The sequence below is a fragment of the Macrobrachium nipponense genome, chromosome 38, assembly GCF_015104395.2.
Source record: "Macrobrachium nipponense isolate FS-2020 chromosome 38, ASM1510439v2, whole genome shotgun sequence".
Taxonomy (NCBI): domain Eukaryota; kingdom Metazoa; phylum Arthropoda; class Malacostraca; order Decapoda; family Palaemonidae; genus Macrobrachium; species Macrobrachium nipponense.
In genome coordinates this window covers 17,632,403-17,655,781 of record NC_061098.1, presented here as the reverse complement: position 1 = coordinate 17,655,781, position 23,379 = coordinate 17,632,403, and the positions used below count along the sequence as shown (strand labels likewise).

Here is a 23,379-nt window from a genome sequence, read left to right as displayed (position 1 = left end):
AAATTAAGATATAATAAAGTTTTACACATACTTACCTGGCAGATATATATGTTTAATGGCCCACCCAGCCTCCCCTCAGGAGATAGGGGGAAGAGAAAATCTGTCAGAAAACGGGAATGATTCCTATTACCGCCACCCAGCGGCGGTAGGGGTGATCACCTGACCTACCTGTAGCGTGTGCCGCGAGTTTTGAATTCTGTCGGACATCGGAGACATTAGCTAAGTATATATCTGCCTGGTAAGTATGTGTAAAACTTTATTGTATCTTAACAATTTCATTTTAGTTTGCTGATTACAACTGCAATCTTGAGTAAGATCAATAAAAGTTACATATATACGCTAACATTGTTCAAATGAGTGCTGGGAACGTTGGTGGATTGCCCGTGGTTAGACCGGCCAGCCAAACAATTGCAACCATATTGGATTTCAAAACTGCCTAGAAAACAGATTTACGAAGAGCTCACATGCTTATTTTAGTTCGTATGGGGCTTTCGTATATCACATTGTTGACGCAACTTCAATCTTTTGAATGGTATGCTTAAAGTTGTAATTGTATTCTTGTATCACCAATTAAATATAGTGCATAAGGCCTGGCCAGCAAGATGACGATGGATCGTCTGCAGTTGTTTACCCTAGTTGTGTAGAATTATAGAGGGATAGTTAAGGGTCGTTTCAAAAGCATAAGCAACAAGTAAATTAACAGAGTATGAGTCGGGTTGTTTATAATTAGTTTTGCATGTTGGAATGATTAATTTTTAAGTTAATAAAATTTTTCTTTTACAGGTGGTGTTTGACCGGCAAAAAGGTGGTTGTACAGGTGCAGTATCTACTTTTATATTTAGACTAACACTGACATTGAGACACTCAAATTAACTGCAATTAGATCATTAAAGTGATGTTTTATATTGTATTTGTCAGTAGTGGTGGTCCCTAGAGGCATGAAAATGACTTTTCAGTTATTTAAGAATTTAATTTAATATTTTAAATGTTTTGTGCCTCTTGGTTGGTGGTTCTGCATGTGGAAACCTGGCGGTGGTACATGTTAAAGTATTATGGCTTCTTTAATGTAACTGTAGCATGTTGCACCACCACTGATGTATGTTTCACTCACTTGTGCTTTATAAAATTATACCCTTAGATAACCACTAAATCAGGTACTATCTTCACAATGACCTATGACTAGGGTAAACAATAGAGTGGACTGGCCATCTCAGACTACCGCGGTTTTGGCCACCCTCCGAAAAAGTACTTTTAACACGCCCTGACACGGAGATGGTAATCAGTCGTGAGTTGTTGGTGGTGGTAACAGGAGCTCCAGACCTCTACTCTCCTTTCAAAGTAAGTATTTTCTCCAAAGTTAGAAATTAAGGCTATGTTTTAAGATTTAAACAGAGGGTAATGAAAAGTGTGGCCAACGCAGTGCACACTACCCCAAAAAGCTTTCAAAATTTTTACTTAAAATTAAAAAATTTTAAAAGATTAACGCCATCTCGATGTTTGCGGAGTCGCTAGTGTCAACAAACTTCCCATTTTCTGTGCTAAATCCGCACACCACTTGGATCCATAGACGCTAGGGCACTTTCATCACAATCGTAAACCAGACATCTAACCAGTACTAATCTAAGGCAACTACGGCATTCTTTGTGGCGTTTTGCGCTCTTCAATTATTTGTGTTGTCAATTGGTATGTGTTTACCCTCCAAACTGGGTATAAGACTTACACAAAATTGGGGAAATAAGTGAAATTAGTGTATCTATTTGTAGTATATATACTTATTACAGCAATTTTATCATTACTGCATTACTATAACTAGAATTCATGAAAACATTTTGGAGGTGCATTGCCATGTGTGTGAAGCTCCACTAGATTGGCAACGATGAGTCTTTTGCAGTCGTCTGCTCGTGCGTCACAAATATCTGTAATTTTTCGGAGTTAATTTGGTTGCAAAAAAAGGGATAATAGACATGAATTAAATAAACATTTTGAAGTAACAAAGTAAAGTTAAACTAAATAATAAGTAAAGTAAACAATTAAGGGAATAAAGCTTTGCACCTCATAAACAGTGTAGTAGTCTGCTGCTCGTAACTGTTTCTGGAATGAGTGCTTAGGAACCAGGAACAGCAACTTGGTTCAAGTGCAATTTGGAGTGAATTAAGACCAAAATGTGAATAAGTACAATCAAATAAGCACTGGAGTTTCAGTTGTGATGGCAGTAAGGATAAAACCACTGCTTACAAGGTAAAAATGAATTCAGTTCAAACCATGACCCCAGGAATAAAAAGTTTCATACTTTCAATAATATAGGCAACAAAATGTTTTATTGTGTTGATTACAAGTGCAATCTTGAGTAAGATCAATAAATGTTACATATTTACGCTAACATTGTTCAAATGAGTGCTGGGAAAGATGGAGGATTCTGTAGTTAGAACGGCCAGCCACGTGATTGCCGCCATATTGGATTTCAAAACTGCCTTGAAAACATATTTTACGAAGAGCTCCCATGCTTATTTTAGTTCATATGGGGCTTTCATATTTCGCATTATGTTGACATAACTTCAATCTTTTGAATGGTATGCTTAAAGTTGTAATTGTATTCTTGTTTCACCAATTAAATATTGAGTGAATAAGGTCTGGCCAGTGCAATGACGATGGATCGTCTGCGGATGTTTACCCTAAGTCATGCAACATTGACATTGCAGTTCTCTAGAGCATCATAAATTTTTCTTATGGGAAAAAATCTGGGCTCCAGCATCACATCCATGCATGTAGTCTTGGCTCATTCTTGCTAGAAGTGATAGAAATGATTGGTTACCCCTTGTCTGCATCCAGAGCACACCCAGGCCAGGGTATAAGCTGGAACTAAAGTATAGTTTAAAGAAAGTATGTACAGTACAAGTGTATTTTCTACTTTATCATTCACTGCCCTCTTTTTGTCAAGGGGAGGAGGCCAATTTAGTGCTCTTTCCTTAACCCATCACTAATGATTAGCCATGAAAAGTGCCTGTCGGCTTGACAACTTCAGTGGGGGTAATCTTGGTTCTCCCACCATTTTTGTTCATATACAAATTCCCTTCCTTCCTGGGAACTTAGGAGCATGGTTTTACCCCTCAGGTCTCTCTTACGTTGGATGGTTGGCTTTTCATGTTTGAACTTTTTAATCTTTGCCTTGGGGATACTCCCTAAGTGGTAATACTCCATATAGTATATGAAAGGCAAATAGTCGCATCCCCATTGGAACGAATAAGTTTTGATAAGTGTATATTTTCCATTAGTGTACAGTCGACCCCCGATTTTTGTATGAACCATATACTGTACAGGTACTCCTCATTTTGTTCATGAAACTTACCCAGCAGATATATATATAGCTGTATTTCTCCGAAGTCCGACAGAATTTCAAACTCCCGGCTCACGCAGTGGTCGGCCAGGTGGTTAGTACCCATTCCCGCCGCTGGGAGGCGGGTGTCAGGAACCATTCCCATTTTCTATTCAGATTTTTTCTGTCGCCGGTGTTGATAACAACTGTTTCAACACCTCCGTCTAGGATTTTCGAAACTTCTCTGTTACTTGAGTATCCTGTTTGTTTTTGGTTATCGAACGTGGATTGTGACTAGGCTTACGCTGATAGTGGATTGGATTTGAATTTGGTTTGGTTTTTTCCTTTAACTAAGATGTCTGGGACTAGTTTATCTAGCACCAGAGTGTGTTGTATGGAAGGTTGTAAGGTGAGGCTACCGAAAGGTTCGGTAGACCCACACACAATATGTAATAATTGTAGAGAACATACGTGTGTTATAAATGACCGTTGTAAGGAGTGTGAATGTCTGTCTGATTCGGGTTGGAAGGCTTATGAATCCTATGTGCGGAAATTGGAGCGTGATAGGATACGAGATCTTCCTCCAGGAGTGTATCAGTCAGTAAGAATAAGGGTAGTAAAGGTTTCTCCTACTATACATTCAGTAGTTGGTACACCTAAATCTGTTGTGCCTTCGGGCCCTGAAAATGTGGTGCCTTCGGGCCCTGAAAAATCAGTGGAAGACAATGCCCTTTCTACGATTCTGGAATCAATACGAAACCTAGAATCTAAAGTGCTCGCTTTGGAGGGTAAAAGCATTATTATGAACAAAAGTGCAGTGAAAGTGCCCCCAGTGTTGTGGAGGGGGCGTCAGATCGGCCCTATAAATGCCTCTAGGCCTGGACCTCTGTCGAACTTCCAAGCCCAGGAAGACGGACATGTCGAAAGCCGCAGGAGGTTACGGGGAACCCCCACCGATCTGGCGTCCCTTCGGCAGAACCTGTAGACGATCCCCAGGCTGCCAAAGAGTGTGCGAGTGCGCGTATCCTCCGCGAGTGCTTTTCGTCCTCGGAGGCGTCCTCCCTAACAGGAGTTGGAGCATGAGAAAGACGCTCACGTCCTCTGAAAAGAGCTATGACGTTAAATGTCGCACAGGCGGCTATCGTCAGTAGTCTCTCAGAGGAGGGCGCAGAGTCTCTTTGCGCTGCTTCTTCGTTACGGGCTTCGCCTCGAGACTTGGATTACTCTCCACTGCAAAAAAGATCGAAAACTCAAGGTGTCGCACAAGCGGCCAGAGTCTTCGATCGCAGTGAAGAAGACGCTTCACGTCCTTTTTCGCCTGTTGGTTTGCGGTCTTCACCGGAGAGTTTTGCTGCATGGACTCCTCAAAGGAGAATTATGATGTCATCTGACGAGGACGCCTTGGAGCGGCCTATTCGTTCTAAGAATAGAAGAACGGGTCCTGTGAGAAGGGATAGGGCTTCCCCTCGCCCCTTGCCTTCTCATAGATCAGTTTTTCTCCTGAAAAAGAATCTTCTACTACAAAGAGTGTTATCAGGTCGATGCAACAACAACTTGCTTCGTTGCTGGCTGAGAGAGAATCAGAAATTCGTCCGAGAAGAAAAGATGATAGATTACCGATTAAAAGATCTAAGAGGTCTCCCGCACGGGTGGACCGATCGTCTCTTTCGCCTGTGAGTACTCATTCTAGATTTCGTACGTCTCACCTGCAGTTGGAGAAAGGGCATGAAAAACTTCCTACGAGGATTCGCCCAGACTCTCGAGGCTCGCTTTATACAAGAACGGACGATCCTATGATTACGCAACGAGGCCGTATACAGTCTGAGAAGCTCGACGCTCCTAGTTCGGCTTGGAAGGAGCGGAGTGTTCACAGGGACGCCTGTTTAGACAAGCGGTACGCTCGGACAGACGTCGAGCGTGACGCTCACCTGGACGCCGGGCGTGGCGCTCGGAGGGACGCCGAGCGTGACGCTCACCTGGACGTCAAGCGGGACGCTCGGCTGAGCGTCGAGCGTGACGCTCATCTGGACGTCAAACGTGGCGCTCGGCTGGACGCCAAGCGTGACGCTCGGCTGGACGCCAAGCTGACACTCGGACGGATGCCAAGCGAGACGTTCAACAGACGCTTTGTTTCATATCCATCAGGTATCACAGCAAGGTATTAGTATGGAACCTCAACTGCAATCGGCTTTTCGAAGGGACTCCCATCGAGAGAATGAGCAAGAAATTGGTACCGCTTTATCTGAATCTTTAGATATTAATATTCAGAATGCTCCATGCACGTCTAAACAACGATCTTCATTAAAGCTCGGAGTGGAAGGACTTGTACCACCAGCTTCGAGAGTCCCCTTGGTCACTCCTATAGATGAGGAAGGATTAAGTAATATTTCAGAGGAAACGGAAGAGGATCAACCTGCTGTGTCAGATTCATCCGATTATCAAGTTTTGGTTCGATTGCTTCGGGATTCATTTGGAGAAGAGTTTCAACCCGCAGCACCTCGGTCGCCTCCTTCTCAGTTTTCGTTGTCAAAAACAAATAAGACTCCTGGATTTGTTAAAATGACAGTCTCTTTCAACTAAGAGAGCTTTTAAGAAGGTGCAAGATTGGATGGAGTCTAGAAAAGCTCAAGGAAAGGTTTTCCTTTGGCCCAGCCTCCTTCAAGACTTTTTTGCGGCAAGGCTGGGATCTGGTATGATACAGGTGAGGTATGTCGGGTTTAAGAGCTCCCCGCATCGGCCTCCAACGGTGGGACTTTTCCAGTCTGGTTGACGCACCAAGAAGGTCTCTTCTTTCGTCAGCTAAAATAACATGGACACCGGCGGAGATAGACCACCATCTGAAAGGTCTTTTTCGGACAATTGAAGTATTTAATTTCTTAGACTGGTGTTTGGGGCTGCTTGACACTAAGTCTCGTAGTCAAGACTCAATTAGCTTGGGGGAGCTATCCAGTGTTCTCGCTTGTATGGATAAGGCCGTCAGAGATGGTTCAGAGGAATTGGCTTCACATTTTTGTGCAGGGCTCCTGAAAAAGAGAGCTATCTACTGTAATTTACTACCAAAGCAGTGTCTCCAACACAGAAGGCAGAATTGCTTTTTCGCCCCTCTTTCTGACCATCTCTTCCCCCAGGCTATGATTAAAGATGTAGCTGGAAGTCTACAGGAAAAAGCTACTCAGGATCTATTAGCACAATCTTCTAGACGTCCTGCGGTTCCTTCGACTTCAACACGAACCCAGTTTTCTAAGAAAATAAAGCCCTTTCGAGGTGGAGCATCCTCTAGACCTTCTCCTAGAGGAAGAGGACTCTCTAGAGGCAGAGCTCAGTCTAAGTCCAGAGGTAAAAAATGAGGAGGAAGTCCTTCAGTCGCCAGTAGGTGCCAGGCTTCATTTATTTGCAGAAGCTTGGAAGAAGATAGAGGCAGACAACTGGTCGCTCAACGTCATCGAGCGAGGATACAAAATACCTTTCCTGAAGCCTCCTCCATTGTGCACAACACCTATAGATCTATCACCCTCGTACCATGGAGAAAAACAACAGATCTTGTACGATCTGATAGAACAAATGCTCGAGAAGAAAGCAATAGAACAAGTCGAGGACATTCAGTCCCCTGGTTTCTACAACAGGTTATTCCTGGTGCCGAAACAGTCGGGAGGCTGGCGGCCAGTTTTAGATGTGAGCAGTCTAAACCTTTTTATAGAGAGACAGACGTTCAAGATGGAGACACCTCAGTCAGTGCTTGCGGCCTTAAGACAAAACGACTGGATGGTATCACTGGACCTGCAAGACGCATATTTCCACGTCCCGATACATCCCCGATCGAAGAAATATCTGCGTTTTGTCATGAAGGGAAGAGTTTTCCAATTCAGAGCTCTTTGCTTCGGTCTGAGTACGGCACCAACAATGATTTTCACAATTCTAATGAAGAATGTGGCGAGGTGGTGGCTTCATCTTGCAAACTAAGGATCTCTCTATATCTAGACGACTGGCTAATTCGAGCATCGTCGAAAGAAAGGTGTCTGAAGGACCTTCAATCAACCTTAACTCTAGCAAAGTCCCTGGGACTTCTAGTGAATTTCGAAAAGTCGCAGCTGATCCCCACACAGTCCATCGTGTATCTGGGGATTCAGATGGATTCAGTGGCTTTTCGAGCTTTTCCGTCCCAGGGACGGCAACAGCAAGGATTAGAAAAAATATCAGTCTTCTTAAGGAAAGAATCATGCTCGGTGAGGGAATGGATGAGTCCTGCTGGGCACCATTTCCTCGCTGGAGAAGTTTGTTTCCTTGGGGAGACTACATCTCACCTCTCCAGTTTTTCCTGAAGGAGAATTGGAAGGACAAAGAAAATTTGGAGACAATTTTGAGGATCCCAAAGGAGGTAAAGGATCACCTAAAGTGGTGGCTGCTCGATCCTGTGAAGCTTTCGGAAGGAACTTCCCTCAAACTTCAGAGCCCCGACCTAGTGTTGTTCTCCGACGCGTCCACCACCGGGTGGGGAGCTACACTAGGGAGGGAGGAAGTGTCAGGCACCTGGAGAGGGGAACAGGTGTTCTGGCACATAAATCTCAAAGAACTGGCGGCCATATACTTGGCACTTCAGTTTTTCAAAGAAAAAGTCTCAAACAAGATAGTGCAGATAAATTCAGACAATACCACAGCTCTGTCATACATAAAAAAGCAAGGAGGGACTCACTCGCGATCATTGTTCAACCTAGCAAGAGAGATCTTGTTATGGGCAAGAACTCAGAAAGTAACGATTCTAACGAGGTTCGTTGCAGGCGTGGAGAACGTCCGGGCAGATCTCCTCAGTCGGCAGGGTCAACTGTTGCCGACCGAGTGGACTCTGCATCAGGATGTGTGTCGAGAGCTGTGGAAGTTATGGGGACGTCCTCTAGTGGACGTCTTTGCGACAACGAGAACAAAGAGGCTTCCGTTGTATTGTTCCCCCGTGCTCGACCCGGGAGCAGTAGCAATAGATGCACTTCTTTGGGACTGGACAGGGATGGATCTTTACGCATTTCCCCCGTTCAAGATTCTGGGAGAAGTGATGAAAAAAGTTTGCAATGTCAGAAGGGACGAGATTGACGTTAATCGCTCCTTACTGGCCAGCAAAGGAGTGGTTACAGACGGTCATGACCTATGTAGTGGACTTCCCGAGGACATTGCCCATGAGGACAGATCTACTCAAACAGCCCCACTTCGAGAGATACCACGGAAACCTCCCCGCTCTGAGTCTGACTGCATTCAGACTATCAAAAAGTTGGTCAGAGCGAGGGGTTTTTCTAGACCGGTTGCAAAAGCAATCGCCAATGCGAGAAGAGCTTCCACGCTTGGAGTCTATCAATCGAAGTGGGCTTCGTTTAGGAGCTGGTGCAGAAGAACACACATTTCCTCTACCACGACCTCTGTGAGCCAAATAGCGGACTTTTTGCTCTACTTGAGAAACGACCTAAAGCTTGCAGTCTCAACAATCAAAGGCTACAGAAGTATGTTATCTGTAGTCTTTAGACATAGAGGAATTGATTTGGCAAATAATAAGGATATCCACGATCTTTTAAGGTCTTTCGAGACTATAAAGATTCCTCAACCTAAGTTACCATCATGGGAACTTTGGATGGTAGTACCGTTAAATTCCTAATGTCAAATCGGTTTGAACCCCTTCAGAACGCCTCTTTAAGGGATCTTACTAAGAAAACTATTTTCCTAACGACTCTGGCGACGGCAAAGAGAGTTAGTGAAATTCAAGCCTTTAGCAAGCATATTGGTTTTAGGGGACATAATGCTGTTTGCTCATTAAGTCCTACGTTTCTAGCGAAAAATGAAAATCCGGCTAACCCTTGGCCCAAAAGTTTTGAGATTAAGGGTATGGCAGAAATCATTGGACACGAACCAGAGAGAGTCCTGTGCCCTGTCAGGGCTCTCAAGATTTATTTACAAAGAACGAAGGAATGTCGAGGTCCTTCGAGCAACTTATGGTGTTCGGTCAGAAGACCAGATTTGCCGATGTCGAAGAATGCTCTGGCATTCTTCTTGAGAGACACCATTAGACAGGCGCATTCATCTTGCGAAGACAGTGATGTTAAGCTGTTGAAAGTGAATGCCCATGAAGTGAGAGCTATATCTACCTCGGTAGCTTTCCAAAAGAACATGGCACTCATGACATTCTGAGTGCCACCTTTTGGCGCAGCAACTCGGTGTTCGCTTCACACTACCTGCGGGATGTGAAGACGACATACGAGAACTGCTATGCGCTTGGACCATACGTCGCAGCAGACACTTTGTTGGGGGCTGGAAGTAGCACTCATCCTACCCTGTAGGAAATGGGTAGGTGAGTTTTTATGGATTGTTTTATGGTTGTAAGGTCGTCCGCCTGAGCCGGACTTCCTTTCCTTTAGCCTAAGTGATGTGGGAATGAAAATTGTTAGGCTGGTCAGGTGGTGAATTTTTACTTCGTTGCCCTCATAGTATGGTCAAAATGGTCTAGTCACATTGTGGTCACGCTCCCGTTGACAGATCATCTAGAACTCACCAGCTATATAGGTCACTACCTTGCTGGAGACTCTAGTAAAGCAGTAGCAGACTTGGGTGACAGTAATCACGAAGTCAGCTATGCTAACAGGTAAGGAACCAAGATGTTATTCATCTGCATGTAATATGTTTTCCAAAATCCTTTTCTGTCTCTCCCTACCTCCAAAGGTGGGATTCAGCTATATATATATCTGCTGGGTAAGTTTCATGAACAAAATGATATTGTTAAGATACAATAAAGTTTGTTCATACTTACCTGGCAGATATATATAATCAAAGTACCCACCCACCTCCCCGCAGGAGACAGTGGGAATAGAAAAATCTGAATAGAAAATGGGAATGGTTCCTGACACCCGCCTCCCAGCGGCGGGAATGGGTACTAACCACCTGGCCGACCACTGCGTGAGCCGGGAGTTTTGTTTTGAAATTCTGTCGGACTTCGGAGAAATACAGCTATATATATCTGCCAGGTAAGTATGAACAAACTTTATTGTATCTTAACAATATCATTTTATGATAACTCGGGAGATACGACGACAATGTGGAGAGAAAGAAAAAACTTTAATTTGTTCATGAAACTTACCTGTCAGATATATATAGCTGTATTTTTCCGAATCCGACCAGAAATTTAAACACTTACGACACACGCAGTGGGAGTCAGGTGGTTAGTACCCATTCCCGCCGCTGGGAGGCGGGTATCAGGAATCATTCCCATTTTCTATTCATAATTTTTCTGTCGCCGGTGCTGAAAACACCTGTTTTCAGTACCTCCGTCTTAGGATTTTGGAAACTTCATTGCCGCTAAGTATCCTAATTGTCTTTTGATTTATTCACTTGGATTTGTGGCTAGGCATACGCTATCTTAAATTGATTTGAATTTGATTCATTTTTGCATAAAATATCTGAATCTAGTTAGGCTAGTTTCAGACGGGGTTGTCTGCAAAGATAGGGTGTGGCTACCGTAAGCTTCGGTAGATTCGCACTTGGTATGTACGAGGGGTATGGGTCTTGCTTCTTTGTTGAGATTTGTCCATGTAAGGAGTGTGAGACTTTGTCTATTCCGTAAGGAAGACGTATGATTCGTATGTACGCAATTAATCAGTAAACATGTCTAATTCCGTAAGGAAGACGTATGATTCGTATGTACGCAATTAATCAGACCTTCCTGTAGACTTTATTTTGCATAACCCTGTAGTATGGCCTACGGGCTATGTATATGTCTACGAGAGGTGCTCGCTCTCCTTCATTGCTGTGAAGTGCTACTTCTGTAATTGTTACTCCTAACCCTCAGTGTTGCCTTCGGGCCCTAAAGCAGTGTCTGTAGAGAAATTGCCCTTTCTCTGATACTCCTTCGATTCGTAACTTAGAATCGAAAGTGCTTGCTTTAGAGAGTAAAAGTGAAGTGCAGAAGTGCAGTGATACCCCTTGTGTAGTGGAGGGTGCGTCAGATCGGCCTCGTTTTCGCCTTTCTAGGCCCGGGACCTCTGCTTGACTCCCAGAACCATTGAGAGAGCATGTCGAAAGCCGAAGGAGGGTTACGAGGAACCCCCACCGATCTGGCGTGCCTTCGGCAGTTTCTGATGAAAATCCCCAGACTGCCTAAGTGCGTGCACTGCACGAATCCTGAAGGATTGCTTCTCGTCCTCCGAAGCGCCTCACCCGCGCAGGGGTTGGAGCTTTCGGATGGACTCGCGCCCTCTAAATAGAAGCTTTATAGAAGAGGACGCTTCACGTCTCTCTCTCTCTCTCTCTCTCGTTATGCGTTTCAGTGAGAAGTAAGAAGGCGAACGTCGCCTGAACTCGTGTCCGTCTTTCCACCGAGAAATACGTAAAAGAAGTCATAGTAGCAGTAAGCTTTTGAGAGCGGACGCCCAAGCCAGGGGCGCGCGGGTGCACACGCCGAACGCGCGCCAGTGACGCCGAGCGTGCGCTGCACAGTGACCCGATCGCCGCTCCAATGGACGCCGAGCGCGCCTCCAATGGACGCCGATCGCGCTCCAGTGGAACGCCAAGCGCGGCTCCATTGGACGCCGGCGTGCACCAGCGCACGCCAGGTGTGTCGCCTGGCTGAACGTTTCTGTTGAACTCTTCAAGCTCTTGTTTCAGATTTGGGCTTAAAGAATTTTTTTACCTCTACCTTCGATGATACCTTCTACCTCACTTGCAAAGAATGTGAAGTAGGCAGTGCTTCGGAGTAAGCTTAAAGTGAACAGACAACTTCTTCGAAACCCACAAGACATCGGGTTTCGTGATTCAAGAGGTCTCTGTCAATTAATATTGCTTTTCGCATAGGTGGATGGAGTTAAGGAAAGCTCAAGGGAAGTTCTCGTTTGCTCTACCGCAAGCTTTGCCATTCTGCCAATAAATTTAAGTTGCCACTACCGCAGTCAAGACTTTGCGATAGGCAGTTACGGGTTATAAAGGCTCGATGTCCTGCACGTCAGGACTCTCGGCGGCGTTCAGTGGGATTCTTGCAAAGGCACTCATCAAAAGTACGCTCTTCAGGAAAGCGCAAGACAGGACTGCCTTTGCCATACTGCCAATAAATTTTAAGCTTTAGCAGGCATTAGTTGTGATACGGGAGAGGAAGCTGGTTGGAGAGTTTCTTCCTCTTCCCAGGATAATTTTGCCAGCTTTTTAGCCCATCTGAAAGGGCTTTTCAGATGATAGATTTTGTTAGTTCCTAGTCGGGACTACGCTGCCGAATTGAACATCGTCGTAATACCTGACGTAAGCCCAGTCCCCTCTTAACAGGATTCTTGCCCCTTCCTCGTTTGAGACGGAATCGGAAAATAAATGCTCGACTTCCTGGATTACGTTTTGTCAATTCAGTGACTTTCCCCCATTGACATATACTATCGTTTTGTCAAGTAAGTGGGTATCCCCTCATTGACAAAATATCTCTTTGTCCCGTAAATGGGTTAGTTCTCATTGACAAACATCTCATTAACTTGATATTGCGTAAGCGAATAAGCTCTTATTGACAAGATTCGGAAGAGCTCTCATTCGTCATTCGCAGACTCGTACAAGAAATAGACTTGTAGACTACGTCAATGAAACGCTTATGTCCAACTAACATAAGAAGCTTGAGCTGACTGCTTCGATTCTCCTAAGTTTTGTTCATGAAACTTGCCTGTCAGATATGTATGTAGCTGTATTTCCGAATTCAGCTATATATATGTCTGCCAGGTAAGTATGAACAAACTTTATTGTGATATAATTTCATATTTTGCCTTGCGTTATTTTATTTCTGGTTGGTTCAAGTCATATACGCTTGCTGTAGTTACCTCTTCGGATGGCAACCGAGAGGTCTATGGTCCATTTTAAGGACATTTAATCGTTACTCCCTGCAGCCTTCCAGGAGTTTCCGATTTATCTTTTACCGTTGTATGGTAGTGTTCTGACGACACAAACGCATCTATATATTTAGCGTTTTCTGTTTCGCTTAAATATACCAGCTTGAGAGTCTCTTTATGCTAAAAATAACGAACCTTTTTCTCATAGAATAGGGTAGCTGGCAACCCAGGCATAAAGTTAAGAGACGACGATGACGGACGATCGTAAGCTGCTGCTGTCACTGTCCTCTGACTCCTCTCTCCAGTCCAACGAGCCAGTACCCCAAACTCGTTCGCTGTCATGCGTGTAGGTTAAGTCTCTCTCTCCTGCGGGATTGACTGACTAACCGTATCTCTGTGCTGGCAGTTACGTCTCTCTCTCTCCTGCGGGATTGACTGACGAACTGTATCTCTGCCCTACAATCACGGACTTTAGCCTAAAATTGAGGGGATTCCTTACATGAATGAATAAACATTGCATTCGTTTGGCCTTAATATGTTCTACAGAGATATCTTACTCCTTTCGGTGCTCGTTACCGCACGGTATAGGACTACGAGTCTACCACAACATTGCACTATTATATGCTCTCTTGCTTAGGCAAAGCGCAGCCTTATTAGGGAAGTAAACATACTGTGTGAGGGAATGGATGAGCTTGCTGGGGACCATTTCCTTCCTAAAGAAGTTTGTTTCCCTGAATAGACTGCAATTCAGACCTCTACAGTTTTTTCCTACCGGGAAACTGAAATTTTATTAAAGATCTAGGAATGATCTGAACATCTCTCGGTGCGTTAAGTATCTCTTGAGGTGATAGAAAGAAGTTGCCGGACATCTGGAGAGGGTTTTCAGATGTCCTGGATCATAATCTGAAAGAAGTGGAAGCAATTCAGTCGTCCCTCCAGTCCTCGAAACGAGTTTTTGGAACCATGGTCCATATCAACTCTGATCTTCCACAGCTCTCTCATATCTTAGGAAGTATCTTCTCTCGGTCCCGGCTTCGGGTTTACGAGAAAGAGCCTATTATAACAACAGGCGTAGAATGGAACGATCCTCTAGAGGTTCGTTACAGGATTGCAAAAGTCCGTTCGAATCGTCTCGATCGAAGGCAGCAACTACTGACTTCCGAGTGGAATCTTTCTTTAGAAGTATGTTGAGAGTTGTGGAGACTTTAGGGACGTCTTTCATTCATCTCTTCGCTAGGTTGAGGACGAAGAGGCTTCTTCTTCTCTGCTCCCTTTTTCTCGATCCCGGGAGCGGTAACATTAAACGCCATCCTATGATATTGAACGGGGATGGATGTTTAAGTCTCTTTTCCCCTTTTTCAATTACTTAGGAAATGTAATAAGATGATTTATATCATCACAGGGAGCGACAATGACGCTAATCGCCCCATGTTGGCCTTCAAGACCCTAGATTCACAGAGGTCACGTCCTTCCAAGGACCTTTTCCGAGAGAGTCGGTCTCCTTTAACACGAAAGGTACCTATAACCTCTCCGCTCTGAGTCTGACTACGTTCAGACTATCGAGATGTTGACAGCAGTAAGATTGCAGTCTTCCCTTTCCGTTTGAAGAATGGGATAAGCTGGCAGTCACAACTATTAAAGAATACGCAAATATGTGTTGACGGCCTTTGGGCTCAGAGATTTGCTTCTGTCAAACAACAAAGCCCTTCACGATCTTGAGTTCTGTGAAATCTCGAAACTCGCCTCACCATCTACTTTTTGTCTCACCTGTTTTTCTCGGAGTCAGACACTCGTGCGAGATCAGGAGACATATAGTAGCCCTGAGTTTCTTGTTGACGAAGTCGGTTGCGTTTATACCACCCCCGATGATCGTTTAACATGAGACCAGGTTGGACGTCAGGCATTCGTCCTTCGGGACTGAATCGCCTTTTTGCTCCTCGCTCCTTTCTCCTGGCACCAGAAGCTCGAGTCAGGAGTGGCTCAGGAGTTGATTCGCTAACAACGTTGGGTTGCGTTGATACACCCCCAAGGTTTGCTTAGCTTGAATCGCCCAGGCAGTCCAAACACTCATCCTTCAGCGAAGAATAGTGCCTTATGGTCTTCAGGGTACAGCCTTGCTGTCCTTGATTCGTCTGACTGGTCAACTGGTCGGTCACCTGACGTTAGTACAGACGGACTGACTGTGCATGTCCAGATCGAAGCTTTCAATATGGAACTTAGACATAGTCTGAAGTTCTTGATGTCAAAGCATTCGAACATCTCCTACCTGTTAACTTCTTGCATGTGATCAGGAAGGCATTTTTCTAACCACCCTAGATACGACAAAGAGGGTTAGTGAGATTTTAAGCCATCGTCACAAGTTTTGGCTTTAGAGAACACAAGGCGGTGTGCTCTCTAAGCTTTTCGTTATGGCCTAAGAATGGAAACCCGTTTGTCCTTGGGCCAGGAGCTTGGAAGCAAGGATGGCACAAGTTAGTGGGCAGGAGCCAGAGAGAGTCCTGTGCCCTGTCAGGTCTCTCAAAGTGTTTTAGCTACATAAAACTCAAGAAAGTCGAAGTCGTACGGACAATCTGCAGTGTTCCGAAAAGACCAGACTTGCCCATATCGAAGAACACCCTGGCTTTGTTGTTAAGGAGGTTCTTTCAAAAAAAGCTCCTTCTTTGTGTTTGCACAAAAAGATTTGAAATCTTTTGATTTGAATGCTCACGAGGTGAGGGCGCGGCCTCGGAAGCATTTCAAACAGAGCATGGCAACTCAGCAACATCCTGAGTACCATGTTTTAGCGAAGCAACTCTGTGTTCAATTCACACTCCCTGCGAGATGTGAAGATGGCATATGAGATCTGCTGCTCGCTAGGGCCATACGTGTCTGCAGACACAATCTTGGGGGCAAGAAGTACCACTCATCCTATCCTGTAGAAAATGGTAGGAAGAGCTCTTAATTTAGTAGTTGAGTCGCCGACAACGGTGACTTCTTAACTCTTAAGCCTTAGTTAACAACACCTTAACTTTGGCTAGGTGGGTCAGGTGGTGATATATATGTTTATTTTTATATATATTTTATTTTACTCTTAGCCCATATGGTATTGGTTCAATATGGTCTTTTAGGTCACGTCGTGGGTCTCCGCCCCCCCCCCATGTTGGACATGATCAGCTGGAGTGCACCAGCTAATATAGGTTCCTTACCCCGCGGTGGCAACTCTAGTAGCACAAGCAGACTTACGCGGCAGTAACCACGAAGTCAGCTATGCTAACAGGTAAGAATCAAGATATCAATTATCTGCATATATATGTTCCTAAAATCTTCTATTCTGTCTACTCCCACCACCACCAAATGGGATTCAGCTATATATATATCTGACAGGTAAGTTCATGAACAAAATGATATTGTAATGATACAATTAAGTTTGTTCATACTTACCTGGCAGATATTATAATCAAGTACCCACCCACCTCCCCCTCAGGAGACAGTGGAAATAAAAATTATGAATAGAAAATGGGAATGATTCCTGATACCCGCCTCCCGCGCGGGAATGGGTACTAACCACCTGACTCCCACTGCGTGTGTCGTAAGTGTTTAAATTTCTGTCGGATTCGGAAAAATACAGCTATATATATATCTGCCAGGTAAGTATGAACAAACTTAATTGTATCATTACAATATCATATTAAAATAAAAATTGCCAGTGGTGGCCAAGAGAAAGGCTATTCAGTGCCAATAACCTAGCCTAGCTTAGGTTTTTAAAACCTTGAAATCTATGGCTAAAAATTTAAATAAGGGTTTAAAAGAAAAGCTATACAGTTGAACCTCTTAGTCTGCATTCTGTGGTCTGCGAACTCCACTGGTTGGCTTGATTCAGCCACCATTAGTTCGTTGCGCGGCCGATTGGGTGGCACCATGTTTGTTTACAACTTCAAGACGGCAAAACTTATGCCATATCTCCTTTTTTTAGTGAGAATAATTATCATGAGTAGGTTTGTCTTTTATGTATTTTTTTTTATTTTGCCTTGTGCTTGACAGACTAAATCCATATATCTTGGAACCCTTTCTATCAGGGCTGAATTGAATTTAGTCCACATTATGTGAGCTACGACCCCTCGGATTACTGAGCTGGTCACCCAAATGCTACTAGATTTCCATCCACCTGTCCAGTCAGAAATATGTGGGATTGAAATTAGATAGTTGCATAGAATTATAGAGGGATAGTCTAGGTCGTTTCAAGATAAGCAACAAGTAAATTAACAGAGTAGGAGTCAGCTTGTTTATTTATAATTATAGTTTTGCATGATTTTAAGTAAAGATTTTTTCTTTTACAGGTGGTGTTTGAACAAAGGAAAAAAAAGTTGGTTATACAGGTACAGTGCTTAGATATTTAGACTAACACTAACATTGAGACTTTCAAATTAACTGCAATTAGATCATTAGTGATGTTTTATAGTATTTAAGTCAGTAGTGGTGGTCCCCAGAGAGGCATGAAAATAACTTTGCTTTGTAATCAGGTACTACTTAAAAGTTTAATTTATAATTTTTTACTTTAAATATCAGTTTTGTGCCTCTTGGTTGGTGATTCTGCATGTGGAAACCTGGCGGTGGCACATATTAAAGGATAATGTCTCCTTTAATGTAACTGTAGCATGTTGCACCACTACTGATATGTTTCACCCACTTGTGCTTTATGAAATGCCACTAGATAACCACTAAATCAGGTACTATCTTCACAATGACCTATGACTAAACCATGTAACATTGACATAACAGTTCTCCACAGCATCATAAATTTTTCTTATGGGGAAAAAATGTCTGGGCACCCAGCATTCTGCATCGCATCCAGGTATGCAGAATTGACTCATTCTTGTGAGAAGTGATGAAAATTATTGGTTACCCCTTTACATTTTTCTGCATTCTTGTGAGAAGTGATGAAAATTATTGGTTACCCCTTTACATTTTTCTGCATCCAGAGTACATCCAGGTCGGTGTACAAGCTGGAACTAAATTAGTTTAAAGAAAGTGCAGTACAAGGGCATTATCTACATTATCATGCACTGCCCTCTGTTTCTCAGGGGGAGGCAGCCAATTTAGTGCTCTTTTTCTGAACCCATCTTGTATGATTAGCAATGAAAATAGTGCCTGTCAGCTTGACAACTTCAGTGGGGATAATTTTGGTTCTCCCAACATTTTTGTTCATACACAAGTTCCCTTCCTTCCTGGGAACTTTGGAGCATGGCTTTACCCCTCTGTTCTTTTACATTGTAAGGTTGGCTTTTCTTGTTTGAACTTTTTAATCTTTGCCCTGTGGCTACCCCCTACCTAAGTGGTAATACTCCATATATTTAAGGCAAATGGTTACATCCCCTTTGGAATGAGTAAGTTTTGAACACTGGGTATTTTTCTTAGGTGTACAGTCGACCCCTGCTATTCGTGAACTTGCTTATTTGTTGCTTTGAATTTTTTTTTTTTTCAGCATTTCAACAGCTGTTTTAGTTTCCCCATTTTGTTTTAATATTTTTTCTTGACTGCAAGTTTTTTGTTAGTTGCACTTGGGATATGGAGGAGAGTGGAGTTAATGAGTAGTACATACCCAGCATGTAAGAAGGGGAAAATGTTAATCGGCCTCGTAATATATAAGGTTCAGTGTGTCCAAATATACAACTTAAGGTGTTTTCATTGTCCAGGAAGTTCCCAAGATGTCTAGCTTAGGGATTTGTCACTGGGCAAGCCATGGCTGCAATAGAATGCTATAAAATGGCTCAGTAAAAACAAAAATGTAGAATACAGATAATGTGAATAAAGGACTAGATACAAATTCTACATCAGGTTACCTCAGGGTGAAAGTATTCTCATTGAACATTTTAAAAATTTACTAACAAATAATAATAGCTCTCAAATTGATTACATATAACCATGAGCACACATGGGTAATAATAGACATATGTAGTATAATTATTTAAGAGTGCTGTGAAACTAAATCCCTTTTCCTGTTGCATGTGGAGGTCCAGGTGATTAACTAAACTCTGAGATGAGATATCACACACACACACACACACACACACACACACGGGGGCGTAGGTGTTGAATTAACCAAAGGAATAATATGCATTAAGGATTTAAAAATATACCATCGAGCTATCCTAACTTCATGGTTGAATGCTTAATATTGTTCTAACTACTCAAGAAGGCACATGGACAGAACAGCCAGTCAAAAGATACTTGTGTCACTTTTCACTTTTCATAATCTGGAAATTAACTAAGCATGCAAATGATGGGTGGCTTTGGCATAGAAGAGTGATATGGGAGAGATACGCAATGGAAACCGCAGGGAGGAATTTGGTTTGGATTTTGATAAGTAAATGGAATATATAGTCCAAGGATAATGGGCTGCTGAGTTCCCATATAAATTTTAGGACTTCCCTTTGGTATCCCAAACGATCACTTTTACGAGTTGGGGTCCCAGAATTGGTGTCACATGGCAAATGATGGCTACTGTAAAGTGGAGTCAGAATATACGTCCGCTCAAAACTGTCCTAATGGCCGAGTAGCCCAGTCTCCTGGGGCATGCTTCTCTGGATTGGCCTGGGGTCACTTCAAGGCAACTTACACAATCTGGTGGCAGCAAATAGAAGTATGCTGGATTGGATGCCATTACAGTGGTCTCCCACGTATTAGTGTGGGACGTGTACCAGACCACCTGAAAACCACCTATTTTGTAAGTTAAAACTCATAAGAAAACCCCACAACAAATGTTTATACTTGGTTCCCCACAACAAATTTTATTTGGTTTTTTAATAGTTGTAATAGTTATCACAAAAAGTGCATTTTTCGATGACATTGATAAATAATGGGGGGGATATGTTCATGAGAGAAATTGGCAAATCTGGGGAACACGAATACATGGAGGCGAACACGAATACATGGGTTCCACTGTACTCCCCATTGCACTTGTCTGCCATCTCATGTAAATTCAATCGCCAGGTTAAGCCCAGTGGCCTTTAAGAGATGGAGAACCTGGCATAATATCCATTTGGCTACCAGGAATAGTGTGAAAGTGTTTGTGTTGGTGTAAAATTCTGTTCTCAAGCTAATTTGGCTTACATGAGAGCCACATTTGTGTATTTGTCATCCCTTCTTAAAGGAGTTCTCAGTGGAAGAATGAACTACATACAGGCAGTCCCAATGTTACGTCTGACTTTGCTTACTTCGTTTCAAGATTAGGTCACTTTTCAAATATATTCATAAATTATTTCCTGGGTTTCAGCGCATAAAATGCAGTTTGTGTTATCAAGACACCAATAAGTAAGGTTTTCTTTTGATTTTCGATGTCTGGTTACACTAACTTCTCAGCTAGCATTGTGGTGTAGCAACAGAATCCCTGACGTTACTCGGGGACTGCCTGTGTCTTGAAATTTTAGTGATAATTTTTTTATTATAATAAAACGAAAAGATTAATGCCACTTGTGATTTCCCAAATCAATAGACTCTGGGAATACAATGTTTATAGATTCCTTGCTAGACAAGTTGGTTATCCATATATAAAACTGGAGCCTCATTAAAGAACGCACTGGGTCCCTTATTCATCCAATGCTGATCCACTTTGACAACTTTTTGGGGAAAATTAATGGTTAAGGTAAACTTGCTATAATGTTTTTCCATTGCATAGCCTTTTAGTGTGTGCTAGCCCTTCTATTGACTGAAATGTACAGTCTGAGCTATCAAAAGTTCAAAGTCCCTACCTTTAATACATTACTCTACCAAAAGCCATAGATTAGCTTCTTGGTCAACTTGGCACGAAGTCTTCACTATCGATCCTAGTTAATTTTGGTACTTTAGAAAAAGTGCTCAATTCCATTTTCCTCCAAATACAGCGATCCCTTAAAAAGTCCATGACTGATGCTCCAGCTGTAAGTTGAGTACCTGTGTCAGAAATGCAAAAACCTGGCAAACTAAACTCAAAACCTGTAAGGCTCTTAGGAACTCCTTTACCAACAAATCATAGCAAAGTTTTAAATTAGTTGCCCTACTCCAATTACAAGAAATATACTACTTAATAACCAGATCAGAGCCAGACCTTAACCATATGATTGTTCATTTGCACAAAATATGGACCCATATAATCCATGAAAATATATACCTGAAAGAAATTTTTGGTGCATTAATTCTGAATTCCCTTAATAGTTCTGGTTGTGTTTGATTTCCCTCATTCAATGTCGATATACAACACACGACTTAATCATCTTGTTGACTGTAGAGAAAGATGACGCCCAAAACATTTTATGCATCTGCATGTGCAAACCATACATGGTAATCTCCGATAATCAATTTAAAGCACTATCCTAGTCGGTAAAATAGGAAACCTAATCATCCCTAACATCTTTGTCTTGACAGCTTGCTTTGTACTCTTAACCCCTACTGGACGGATTCACTCATGGTTAGAGTCAATATTGCGCACCAGCGATCTGGGAAAATCGGGCAGGAAAGAGGTTCTGTTACATTCTACCCCATAAACTTGGAGACTGCCTCAGCTCACCGATTCTAGGCGGCTTGTGACTTAATTGTGAACAGGCAGCCCCCAGTTATCATCAGTTTGGTTTTGCGGCGCTTGTTCGGTATATTTAATAATTGGGTTTTATCCTGTAGGGTTTATAACACTGTTGTCTGGTTATTGGTGGCTTAGGCTAAGTGCTGAGACCGCCTCGTAAAATATAAACGTAACTAATATGCATCTTTTCCTTGGCTCTTTTAAAATTTTATTCTTTAATTTGCTGTATTTGGTTTGGAAAAATCCGCGGAGAGCGGAGGCAAGATTATTTTGCTGTATTTAACTCGGTTCAAAGCGATTTTCTTGCTTCTATAAAACTAGAAACTAGTTTTATGGGACAAGGTTATTTTTTCATATAAAGTATTTTTAAGTTGAAGTCTTGTTGTGAATTTTTCTTGTTATTAGATGGCACCATTGTCTGGTTATCGGTGGCTAGGCCTAAGCGCCAAGAGACGCTCATGAAATACAAATATAATGAACCTGCATCTTTTCCTTGGCACTTTTAAAGTTATGCTTTTCTTCATACTATCCAATAGTATCCTATGTAGTCTCATATTACTAAACAAAGCGATCAATGGTTTGGTTTGGAAAAATTAGCTGAGAAGAGGTAAAATGATTTTGCTGTATCTAACTCAACTCGGTGATTTTCTTTCCTCTATTAAGACTAAATTAATCTCTAGAAACTAAAAATATAGGGTAACGTTATTTTTCGTGATAAGTGTTAAGTTGAAATAGGACTGAAAAATGTCCTGTTGTGAACTAGATTGTTATATTTGTTGTTAATAGATGGTGTCGGGAGCATGCTTCTTTGTGTAAATTGACAGGTTCCATTAGCTATTTTCATCTTATTTCATAGTACTTAAGAGATTTATGTAATTTTTATTGGCATTAAAACAACAGTAAAATGTGTTCATTAATGGCCAGTATTTTTTATTATAATACTTTTCTCTACTATTATTTGGGGTAGAGTTTCATCCATGTTGCTGATGCATGATAATACAGTCATTAACAGTGTGAACTTTATTTTTACAGTACTATATTTCCTTGCTAATATTTTCTCCATAGCGAATAAAGATTTAATGCAAAAATATTCAAGTTCTGTTCTACTTAATGTTATTTTTTTAACATAACTACGGTAATTTTTCACTATTTACAATGGCTGAAATACAGGCAAAACATTGTCATCAGATTCAGTTTGTTTGTAGCAGCTAAACAACTGTTATCGTTCTGTTGTTTATGGATGTAGTGTTTAGGCAATGATTATAATGTTATACTAACAATACTTTTATCATTCTCTTTTGCTTTTTTAACTAGAAGGTATGATAAATAGAGGTGTAGGAAACATTTGCAGTCTCTCTCTCTCTCTCTCTCTCTCTCTCTCTCTCTCTCTCTCTCTCTCTCTCTCTCTCTCTCTCTCGTATTCTAGGCCAAGATTTACCAGTAAGTTCATTGAATTTGACATTAGGAATTTGTAGAACTACCCTGCAGACCTTAGTAAATGATTAGGGAAATGAAATTCACATTTTCATAAAAGACTTCTTACATATTAGGGCAAAATATCTGGCTGTAACACTATCTAGGGCATCATTAACAAGTCTAGGGCACTGTGTGTGGCACCCATAGACTTTTGATTAGGGTTAGCAATGATTTTCATTGTCAGGCCACCAGGAATGGAACCCCTGTTGGTAACCATGGGCTGACTGTACTTGAGA

At 42.3% G+C, this 23,379-nt stretch overlaps 1 long non-coding RNA gene across 1 annotated transcript in view; it reads left to right on the top strand.

Moving 5' to 3' along the window:
• The window catches only part of LOC135209682 (uncharacterized), a 73,875-nt gene that overhangs the window by 14,806 nt on the left and 35,690 nt on the right, over positions 1–23,379 (top strand). Inside the window, exons 2-3 of the long non-coding RNA XR_010313399.1 lie at positions 784–817; positions 17,451–17,489. This is a non-coding gene — a long non-coding RNA (uncharacterized LOC135209682). The remainder of the gene's footprint in view (positions 1–783; positions 818–17,450; positions 17,490–23,379) is intronic.